The sequence below is a fragment of the Trachemys scripta genome, chromosome 25 (assembly GCF_013100865.1).
Source record: "Trachemys scripta elegans isolate TJP31775 chromosome 25, CAS_Tse_1.0, whole genome shotgun sequence".
Classification (NCBI taxonomy): Eukaryota; Metazoa; Chordata; order Testudines; family Emydidae; genus Trachemys; species Trachemys scripta.
Window position 1 is genome coordinate 4,396,698 of NC_048322.1, and position 11,235 is coordinate 4,407,932.

Genomic DNA, 11,235 nt, shown 5'->3' on the forward strand with positions numbered 1-11,235 from the left:
TAACTTTATACCTTTATTCATAATACAAGTTTGGACAAGTTTCCTTGCCCTCCTTTTTTTGCCTTATGTCCCACCCACTAGAATAATTTTTGGACATGTGCCTTTCTGGTGCCATCAGTCATTTTAAAATTGTATTTAATGTATCCTTATTGGCTACATTAATAACTACATTAATAACTGTAGCTTTCATGCCTTTTCCTCATTTTAACAGGAAAATATGCCATCTGTAGAATTCTAAATTGAGTAAATAGCTGTATGACTCATGCATGGGTTGTGTGACAGCCAGATGAGCTCTTCTTTTGATAGGAGAGCGTATAATGTTGCCATTCACGACCCCCACGGGTGAAGGGATAAGAGAGCCGTGGGAGGGGAGGAGAAGCAGGGGCGTAGATAATTCTGGTGTGTGAGGACATGGGGAGGGTGTGTTCAGGATGAGAGCTAAGAAGCAGCAGGGAGGGATGAGGTAGAGATGAGGAGAGAATACAAGAAGCTGCCAAGGTACCGGGAGGTGGTGATAGCTGAGAGTAATGGGTAGAAGGGGAGGGGAGTGTGGAGGAAGGGCACCCAGAAAGTGGGCTGGGTGGGTCAGTGGGAGGGAGAAGAGGTTTGGGGATCTACAGCTGTGGGGGATCCCAGACTTTAACCCCAAATCCCTACCCAACCCTTGTTGCTTTAAAGCCTACAATCCAGTTGTATTTCTGTTCAGTTTCACTTCATTATAAATTTTCCCCCAAATATTATTATTTTTACCCTTGACCTCCCGCTCCCACTCATTACCCCCCTACCCATCTCTATGCACAGCGACCCAGCCACTGATCCTGAGTCCTTACTGCATTCCTCTCTCCCATAGCAGGGCCCCTACCCAGGCACAAATGGCCACTTTGTTGATGATGTCACAGGGTGGTAGTATAGCCTGTACAATTTTTACACCTACAAGATTACGTATTCTGAAGCTTTTCACAACGGTCAGGCTTATCTCTATACGCCGATACAGTCTGTTCCCCAGTGTTCCTTTCCCAGCTCTGATGCCACAAAGCGTTTACTCTGTGTCCCCCTTCTCAGCTTTGATGTCACCGAGGCTTGCCTGTATCCCTGTTCCCTTTTCCCATTTCCCACCCCTTTTAACAAACATTCAACATTGGTGAGGCCTCATCTGAAGTATTGTGTCCAGTTTTGGGCCCCACACTACAAGAAGGATGTGGATAAATTGGAAAGCGTCCAGCGGAGGGCAACAAAAATGACTAGGGAACTGGAACACATGACTTATGAGGAGAGGTTGAGGGAACTGGGATTATTTAGTCTGCAGAAAAGAAGAGTAAGGGGGGATTTGATAGCTGGTTTTAACCACTTGAAGGGGGTTTCCAAAGAGGATGGATCTCTAGACTGTTCTCAGTGGTAGCAGATGACAGAACAAGGAGTAATGGACTCAAGTTGCAGTCGGGGAGGTTTAGGTTGGATATTAGGAAAAACTTTTTCACTAAGAGGGTGGTAAAGCACTGGAATGGGTTACCTAGGGAGGTGGTGGAAGCTCCTTCCTTACAGGATTTTATGGTCAGGCTTGACAAAGCACTGGCTAGGATGATTTAGTTGGAGATTTTTCCTGCTTTGAGCAGTGGGTTGGACTAGATGACCTCCTGAGGTCTCTTCCAACCCTGACATTCTATGATTCATAGAATCTATGATTCTATGATTCCAATTTCTCTTCCCTTTCCTGTTTGACTCCATTTATATAGTAATATTCTCAGCTATACCTTAGCCAATCATTATGCTGAAATTTAACTAATCAATTCTAACATAGTGTAACATAATTCTCTAACTAATTATATCTGACTATCCTAATTAACTTACACCTAGCAAAATTAATTATACACCAGACAGAAACAATTAGAGAACCAAACTGATTAACAATGTAAAAGTGGTGGCCATAAAGATAAAACAATACAGAAATGAGTGTTTCACAACCATTGATAAGTGATTTCTTGCCAGACAGTGTAGCCTGATTTGGGGTGTGTTAGTAATGTTGATTTAATTGATCCACTTAATGTATTTTTATTTATTTATTTTTTAATTAATTGATAATAATAATTATTATTGATATTAATTAGCATGGGTTTAGGCTCGCAGTTTGTTTGAGCAGAAGATAAAAGTTTGTCCTGAATCAGGCTTCACAGATGTTATAAAAGAACCTTCGGGGGTATGACAGGAAGCTCACACTTAGATAGATATAGTCATAAAGATCTTTTATTAAAATCAATGAAATAGTAAGCAGATGGTAAAACAGTTAGAATTACAGAGTTGCAATTGTACTACTGTTATTTAAGAGATACATATGATAATACAATATTATGTGCTGCAAACTTTGATTAATACTCACACTCTGTTTTAATAACCTGGTGTTGAAAGATACAAGAACCCACCTCTGGCGGTTCTGGCTTCACACCTCTAGCAGAGGAAACTGATGCAAAGAGCTGTTAAAGCTGTTTACTCTCTAACTTAACTTAATAAACCTTAAACTGAAACAAAGCGTAGGGAAACCAAGCTTAGCCTAGTCCCCTTAAAACTTAAAGTTTGAAAAGAAATGAAGTGTGGCCTAGTAATAGTTAATAGCTGTCGTAGATGGGGAGCATTGATACATTTTTGAAGATGGAGACAATGAAGAGTAGATTGCCTCTAAAATGGCAAGATGAATCATCTTTTTATAGAGCATTGGTCAGAAATCCTTCCTCTTATGCCCAAATTTCATCCTTCCCCCACAGAAATGTTAGGGTACACTTACCCCATCGGCTAGTATGTATGTGCGTATGGATGACAGGTATGTACGCACTTGTGGTGTACTTGTTACGTCTGTGGGTACAACTTTGAAAAATGCCCTTTGCCATCCTGCATTGTGTATTGGGTTAGGTAAAGGTCTCTATACATCTGCATGGGTGTTTTATCTATTTGGGTCATCTTTACTTTTCTGGGTAAAGGTCCCAATATATATATGCTAACTTTGCCTTAGCTTAACATACAGGGTTTTAGCCTGTAGGTCTCTTGCATTACAGCCAAACTTATTTTTAATATAAATCTATAAACCTATTACATCAAATACTCAAATTTATAAGAAAAGATATATCTATGCAAATAAGCTGATTAAACCTGAGGGCTACAACAGGATGCTATCAAACTAAGTTTTCTTTAACTATCTTAAGATCTGTTTCTTTATCTGGTGGTGATGGGCGTTATACGGACAGGATCATCTTCCTAACAGCCCAATAGCACCTTATTTCAGTGTGACTGGTTTGGGATGTGAGGACGTGACCATTCACTTCCCAGCTTATGGCTGCTCTTGCTGCTTAGCCAAAGGCCTTAGCCTAAGAACAAGGCCTCAGACTCTCTTAGTGAGAGAAGGCCCAGACAAAGGCAGACTGTGATTTTGATTCTTATCTAGTTACAGGGGTATAAAGACAAAGTGATAAAAATACACCTAAGTTCTTAAAGTATAGGCTTTACAGACAGGCCTGAATATCTCTATTCTAACAGTGGGTTCTACCCCTTCCCCCATTCTGTGTCTGTCTTGTCTATTTAGATTGTAAATTCTTCAGGGCATTGGCCGTCTACTATTCTCTGTTTGTACTTTGCCTAGCACAATGGGGACCCACTGTTAGTTGGTCCTTAGGCACTAAGGTAATGAATATGGTTTATAATAATAATAACTCTCCTGCCACTTTGAGCCAAGGAAGCTGGCCTTGGAATGTTACTGCTTAAAAATGAACTGGGGTTAAAACCATGGAATATTCTTTGTGACAAGTATCCCACAAATTCCACTGACCTCCCTTGTTTTCTTTGCCTGCAGTAGGGTATCCAATTTCCAAACCTGATGTGATCTTGCAGCTGGAACGAGGGGTAGAGCCATGGGTCCCAGACCTCCAGGGCTCTGAGAAAGAAGTGCTCCTGAGAGCTGCCTCCACAGGTGAGGAATTGGTTAAACCAACTCAAAAACTGTTTGGGAATGTAGGAAACATTTGGAATGCCCTACTAAGACCCTGTGAGCTCTCCAAGTTCAGGATTGTTCCCTGCAGATGTGGAATCATGATGGCAGATGTCACTCATGACTTCCCTCGTATTCTGACTGACAACTGGCGGCAGGTCCCTCCCCGATCTCACATTCTCCTGAGTGTTCTGGTGAGATGTGGACCAAAACTGATCCCTTCCTTTCTCCTATGGGGAAGGGTGTGCGGAAAAGCAGCTCCTGATAGGTTTGATATCTCCCACACATATTTTGGTTTGTTCATCCGTTTTCCATTCCTCTCTCTGAGATTTCTTTTCTTTCTGGCGCAGGGAGTGACCTATGTCTGGATTCTCTTTGTCTCCCATTCAGGTGATGGGATGATGAGTGAGAATGAGGAGGGGAAACCCCAGCAGGAAGATGCTGAGCAAGTAGAATCACATGGAACGTTATCAGGAAGATCCAAAGGGAATGTTTCCGGGTGTTGTGCACTCCCAGAAAAAGCAAAAGGCTGTGAGACTCAGTCGATGCCCGAGGAAAACTTCAGTAGCCACTCAGATCTTATAACACATGGCAGAATCAACTTGGAAGGGAGACGCTACACGTGCCGTGGGTGCGGGAAAAGCTTCAGTTGTAGCTCTGCCCTTATCAGACATCAGAGAATCCACACTGGAGAGAAGCCCTACACGTGCTCTGAGTGTGGGAAAAGCTTCAGTCAGCACTCAACCCTTATCACACATCAGAGAATCCACACAGGAGACACTCCCTACACGTGCTCTGAGTGCAGGAAAAGCTTCAGTGATCATTCAGCCCTCAACATACATCAGAGAATCCATACAGGAGAGAAGCCCTACACGTGCTCTGAGTGCAGGAAAAGCTTCATTGATAGTTCAAGCCTCATCTCACATCAGCGAATCCACACAGGAGAGACACCCTACACATGCCCTGAGTGTGGGAAAAGCTTTAATCACAGCTCTACCCTGAGCAAACATAGGAGAATCCACATGGGTGAGAAACCTTATGGATGCTCTGAGTGTGGGAAAAGGTTTAGTCAGCGTTCAGACCTTATCATGCATCAGAGAATCCACACAGGAGAGAAGCCCTACACATGCTCTGAGTGTGGGAAAAGCTTCGGGCAGCACTCAACTCTTATCACACATCAGAGAATCCACACAGGAGAGAAGCCCTACACATGCTCTGAGTGCGGGAAAAGTTTTAGTCAGCACTCAACCCTTATCACACATCAGAGAATCCACGCAAGAGAGCTGCCCTACACGTGCTCTGAGTGCGGGAAAAGCTTCATTGATAGTTCAAGCCTCATCTCACATCAGCTAATCCACACAGGAGAGAAGCCCTACACATGCTCTTAGTGCAAGTAAAGCTTCAATCAGACCTCAAACCTTATCACGCATCAGAGAATCCACATAGGAGAGAAGCCCTACTCATGCTCTGAGTGTGGGAAAAGCTTTAGTCAGGACTCACAACTTATGTCACATTGTCGAATCCACGCAGGAGAGACACCCTTCACATGTGTGGGAAAAGCTTCAATTGGAGCTCTGACCTGATTATACATCAGAGAATCCACACTGGTGAGAAACCTTATGGATTCTCGGAGTGTGGGAAATGCCTCAAAAAGAGCTCACACCTGATTAGACTTCAGAAAATCCACATGAGAGAACTGTAACACATGCCTTTATTAGGGCTGGGCAAAGATTTTTTTTTTTTTTTTTTTTTCTTTTTAAATCACATTTGCTAAATCCCACATAGTGATTTTTGCATCATCTTCACTGTTGTCTCTCAGGTCCACCAGATGAGTTGCCTGCTTCTGCCTTTTGCATCTCACCTTCTTTAGGGTCAGTCCTCTGATCTTTTCTATCAACTCCTTTCCTTTTGAGTCATAGGAGTGTGTGTCCCTCCAGCCAGGAATGTTCATCCGCTCCAGGTGGGAGACAGAGGTTTGATTCCCAACAAGCTACACTGAGGCAAAAACTACCTGTGCCTTACATCCACTAGGACTGTACATGGCGTTGGCTGCTCAAGTTAGTGATCTTGGTGTAAAAAGACCATTATAGTTGTAGAGCAGATGCAGCCCAGGTGCAGTGGTTGGCATTAGCTTTCCCCTTGACCTGACCTAAACTTCATCACTTTTCCTAGTCTAAACTGTGATTAATGTGCATAAGTCTTGTCAAGTAATGTCAGGCTAAGCACCGTTAGGCCTCAACCTTCCGGAACTTGCAATAAGTGAATACAGTTGAATCCTGCAAGCATAAGCAAAATCTTTCTAGGAAGTTTTATAGACTAAAAAGGAAACTCTGTAAAGATAGATAGACTTGTGGTTACTATGGTCTGCATCCAAATACCTCTTTAAGCTACTTGAGCATTTTTGCATCTAGCAAATTGACCACAATTAGCCGCATAGAGAAAGAGATGAGCTAAGCACAGTTGCACAGTTCTTAAGTTCAAAACAACCGCAAATACCACACTGAAACATTTGTCCACCTTCCTTGGTTGACTTGTTTTATAACACGGCCAGCAAATACCATATAAAAAGGGTTCAAAGATGCAAGTATGTGTGTGTATGTGTTGACCTAAAAGAGATCACTCTTTGTCAGGCTCACATACACCCCCTGAACCAAAGGGGCTTGTGCTTCACCGACTATCTGTGCCTGGCCAGTGCAGGAAACGGTCAACTGAAGGTAATGTATCTTTGGAAGAATGCAGGGTAAGGTTTCGGAGTGAAAACGTCTGGTTGTGCTCGAGCTAGTTAATCTTAAATCTGTATTAATATTATAGTTTAATTATATTAGTAAATTGTTTATGTTCTTTAAAAATAGTACACCGCTACCTCGATATAATGCCACCCAATATAACACGAATTCGGATATAACGCAGTAAAGCAGTGCTCCGGGGGGGGCAGGGTTGCGCACTCCGGTGGATCAAAGCAAGTTCAATATAATGCGGTTTCACCTATAACGAGGTAAGATTTTTTGGCTCCCGAGGAAAGCGTTATATTGAGGTAGAGATGTTTTAGTCAATAGTTAATCAATATATAATAACTGTATATATTTTGTGCCTAGCTGAAAGTGGGTACAGTGCAGGTGAAGCTAGTAGTTTATAAACCATAATAGCTTTGCAAGTCGCTGTGCCTGTCTTCAGTATAAGTTACCATCAAGTTTATCATAAAAGTCAATACAAGTTTATAAATTGTTATATAAGGTTATAGGTAGGTTAAAGTTAGTAAAATATAGTTAATTTATATTAGTATTGCATATAGAATTGTATTTAAGGGTGGTTACAGTACATGTGAAGTTGCTAGGCAATCAGTAATAGTAGCGTTGCATGTGCTTGTAACTATTTTCAATATTATTTACCTTTTATATGTGCACTTAAAGGAATAGGTAGTTAATGCATATTACTTGTACTTGTCTCCAGTATAACTTGCCATTTGTATTAATCCTCACTCAATGCTGGTCTTTAATTCTGTTTTTCTTATTCTGTCTGTGTTGCCTTTATACTCGTAAATCATTAAAAACCTTTCTTGAGGAATAATTAGTTGTTTAGTTTCTCTTTTGCGGACACTACTCAACCTCATTACATCTGTGTGCGGTGGTGGGAAGTAGCGATCACCTAGAGCCCCATTAGGGCCCTGACATGAGACCCCCGAGGGCTCTGACATGTGCCTCCTCCTTCCATTAATCTCCACAACCACATTCTAGACATGGACATGGTGACCTTCCTGGGGATCTTGACAGCTTTAGCCAGCTTCTTGGTGGTTATTTTCCTGCTCACAGCCACTGTCTTCTTCTCATTCCTTGTCCTGGGGACCCAGCTGCTGGTTGAATGCGAAGGAGCCAAGGTGCTGGTGACTTGCACCAAGTTGCCTTTTCTCATCAGACTCCTGAACTGCAACGGATGTGGTTCTTGTTGTTCTGCAAAACATAACCCATGGAGAAGAGGGAATCTGCAAATGTACATTCATATTATACCTTTGTTTAATTGATGAAAACATAAACTAGACACTTGGAGGATTGGAACTGATTTCAGCTGATGGACTGGTTTGCTAGGTTTTTATGCATTTGGACAGTGAAATGTTGAGTGTTTACATTCATTTCAAGCATCCCTGTATAGTGGAGCTCCTGAACATAAGGGACAATGGAAAAGAAAATGTTTTCCTTAAAAAAAAAAAAAAAAAAAAAAAAAAAAAGCTTATAAGAGGGCACTTGGGTTTGAATCAAGGACCACTTGATCTGTAGTTAAACACGCTACCACTGAGCTATACCCCCATGACAACAGTAGCATGAAATTGTGATCTCCAGGACTTTGAAGTACAGCCCCTGCTTCATTGAGCTCCTTTGCCATTCCCAGACCACAGTGGTTTTAAAAATGGGTTTGATTAAACTTCTTAAATGTGGTAAACACCACAGCTTGCACACCCACATATAGCTTCTCCCACTGACATAGCTGCCACCTCTTAAGGAAGTGGATTAACTACACTGACAGGAAAACTCTCTCCCCTCAGCCTAGAGCAGTGGTTCTCAAACTGAGTCAGGACCCCAAAGTGAGTCATGACCCTGTTTTAATGGGGTCTCTAGGGCTGGCATTAGACTTGTTGGGGCCTGGAGTGGAAGCCAACATTCTGAGCCCCATCACCCAGGGCTGAATCCCTCAAGCTTTGGTTTAGCCCTCCCCCCACTGCGGCGGGGCTCAGGCTTTGGCCTCCTCCCCCGACCAGTGTGGAGGGGCTTGGTGCTTGGTCCCTCTTTCCAGGGCCATGTAGTAAGGTATTTGGCAGAAGGGGGTTGCAGTGAAATGAAGTTTGAGAAACCCTGACATAGAGCATCTCCATTACTGAACTGCAGTAATGTAGACTCAGTGTTTGAAATGTTGACTTGTCCTTAACCTCTGAATAAGTCTAGACTTGGCTCCCTGTGGCACCGTGGGTGATCAGACACTGAAAGTACAGCCATAAAAACACCACACACCAGCCTTGCCTAGCTGGCAAGAATCAAATTTCCACAGAAAGACGCCCATGGTGTTCTAGACCATCTCCCTAAGCAGTCAGCCATAACCACTTAACACAGGGGCTTTTCTACACTATGGTTCTGTTCTCACTGAATGGTCATTTCCAATTGTTTGCTCAGACCAGCTTCCACAGCACACTCACTGCTGTGCAGCTCTGTAAGCGTGGCCATGGCTGAACAGCGAGAATTCCTGCCTATTTTCCTACTGGCTGGAGCATGATTAGAGTGTGTTTGTGGTTAATAATGTTGCTGTAGATCAGGGGTTCTCAAACTGGGGGTCGTGAGGTTATTAAATGGGGGGTCGCGAGTTGTTAACCTCTACCCCAACCCCCACTTTGCATCCAGCATTTATAATGGTGTTAAATATATAAAAAAGTGTTTTTAATTTATAAGGGGGGGTTGCACTGAAAGGCTTGCTATGTGAAAGGGGTCACCAGTACAAAAGTTTGAGAGCCACTGTTATAGATTGTTCATTCCCTGCCTTGGCAATTCAGACAGTCCCTTTTCCCAACATATCTCCAGCACATCAATAACGGGCAGCTTTTCTCTGGGGCACTAAGATTTTTCAGGGAGTTGGTGGCTCCTTTCTTTCCTCACCCTGGAGTAAACTCAGCTTTTATTCCATGGTTCATGTTTTATGGAATAACAACAGCAGCTTGAAGAAAGAGGAGAGCAAATATCTCACTGTCAGGGCTGAAGGTAGCCACGTCCCCTCTGTCTGACCATTGCCACTGCACGAGAGAAGGTTTCAATACAATTGAATGTCCTGGCTCAGACAAGAGACACAGGGAGGTTTTGCTGTTCATGGCTCTGTGCAAAGGAAATTGTGTCTCTGTATGAAACTGTGAAGGGAAACGAAATGCCCACACAGTGTTGCAATGCCCTAAGGCATGAGGGTGAAAGAATCAGGCTGAGGAATGACTGAAGTGTACTCACCTGGGATCGAAATGACATTTTTTTCTGTCAAGAAGTGGGAAATGTGACATTAATTCAGATGCAGCATTGAGGCTTCTTTAGCTCCCTGTAAAAACTTGAACTTGATTTCCCAGAAGGGAGAAAGGGAAAGTCTGGAGCTGCCTTTAATCCCAGTCTGAAATACAAGGGAGGATTCTGGAATTGAAGGAATGGGGAAAAATGGAGAGGAAAGAAACAGAGAGAAAACACCTCTTTTCTCTTCCTCCCCTCCCGGCAAGAAATGTTATCAATGGGGAAACACCCCACCAGGACCGGCCTTAGAGAAAATGGCACCCTGGGCAAAAATTGCAGTTTGGCACATCCCCATTGCCCCTGGCCCCTGTGGGCTCCCAACTCCCCCTTTTCCCCTAGTTCCTGCACTCCCAACCCTTGTGCCTCCTTCACCCCTAACCCCTGCCCATTCCTGTGCCCTAACCCCTACAGTGTCCGCTTTGCCCTTAACTCCTGCACTCCCCTCCTGTGCTCCCAGCCACTGCCCCCCTCCTACACCTCCTTCACCCCAACCCCTGCGCCCCTCCTGCACCCACATGGGGACACTGACCTGTGTGCATGGAGCAGCTGGCATTGCTGCCTGCTCCCTGGAAAGCTGCTCCTCTGTGCACGCCTTGGGAGCTCTGGGGGGGCAGGGAGGAGCGACATCAGAGATCCCTGCATCCAGGTCACTTTCCTCACCCGGGCTGCATAAGGGCAGGGCAGAGAGCAGTAGCTTCTGATGCTTGCCTCACAGCACAGCACAGGTGGGGAAAGTGACCAGAACGCATAGAGCACTTAGTGTTGCTCCTCATTCCCCCTGAATCCTCTATGGAGCCATGGAGGAATGTTGGGGGGGGGGGCGGGAGCTGTATCTGTGTGTCATCACTTCCCCCTCTCCATGATGTTCCTCTGCTGGGAAGAAGCAGGGAGAAATCTGGGAACCACCCCAGCAGGGCTGGCTTTAGGAAGTGCGGGGCCCAATTCGAACAGTTTCGACGGGGCCCCAGCAGGGATGACTAAAAAAAAAGCCACTTAAAAAGAACCCTTTCATTTCTTCCATGTATTATTTACTTTCCATGACTACATAAATAATAACAAAATTATATATTAATTAGCTGATTTTCACTTTCATATTAGGAAAATAATTCATGTTTTGATAGTTGTACAAATGATTTTCTTCAATAATGTTTATTTTATTAAAATTTATAAAATATTTCCTTATTAATATAAAATTGTGCCCTACTCCCCCCCCCCCCCCCCCCCCCCCCCCCCCCCCCC

The 11,235-nt window shown here is 43.7% G+C and overlaps 1 protein-coding gene and 1 pseudogene across 1 annotated transcript in view; one reads left to right on the forward strand and one right to left on the reverse strand.

Moving 5' to 3' along the window:
- LOC117870014 overlaps positions 1-7,534 on the forward strand; it is a 30,277-nt pseudogene extending 22,743 nt beyond the window's left edge.
- Positions 1-11,235, reverse strand: part of LOC117869997 (zinc finger protein 883-like) — a 929,932-nt gene that overhangs the window by 153,738 nt on the left and 764,959 nt on the right. The gene's annotated exons all lie outside the window — the stretch shown is intronic.